The sequence below is a fragment of the Arachis duranensis genome, chromosome 2 (genome assembly GCF_000817695.3).
Source record: "Arachis duranensis cultivar V14167 chromosome 2, aradu.V14167.gnm2.J7QH, whole genome shotgun sequence".
NCBI classification, from domain to species: Eukaryota; Viridiplantae; Streptophyta; class Magnoliopsida; order Fabales; family Fabaceae; genus Arachis; species Arachis duranensis.
This window is the reverse complement of record NC_029773.3, coordinates 54,644,012-54,644,636: the sequence shown is the minus strand read 5'-3', so window position 1 is coordinate 54,644,636 and position 625 is coordinate 54,644,012.

The following is a 625-nucleotide window of genomic DNA, read 5'->3' as shown; positions in this document are numbered from 1 at the left end:
GATCAAGCTCAGCCCAAGCATACACCAAGTGGGCCCCGGAAGTGGATTTATGCATCAATTACTTACTCATGTAAACCCTAGTAGCTAGTCTAGTATAAATAGGATAAGTTACTATTGTATTAGACATCTTTGGTCTCAGTTTTGTTTTATTCTTCATCTTATGGGATCATTGATCACGTTAGGGAGGCTGGCCATTCGGCCATGCCTGAACTCTTTGCTTATGTATTTTCAACGGTGGAGTTTCTGCACACCATAGATTAAGGGTGTGGAGCTCTGCTGTACCTCAAGTATTAATGAAATTCTACTATCTTTTATTCAAATCTCTCTCTTATTCTTATTCCAAGATATTCATTCATACCCAAAAACATGATGAATGTGATGAGTTAGATTACCCTCACTATTATTCTCACTTATGAATGTACGTGATTGACAACCACTTCCGTTCTACATGCAACAGAGCTTGAATGTGTATCTCTTAGATTCCCCAACAGAATTTTCGTGGTATAAGCTAGATAGATGGCGGCATTTATAAGGATCCGGAAAGTCTCACCTTGTCTGTGGTATTCCGAGTAGGATCCTGGGAATCCGGAAAGTCTAACCTTGTCTGTGGTATTCCGAGTAGGAT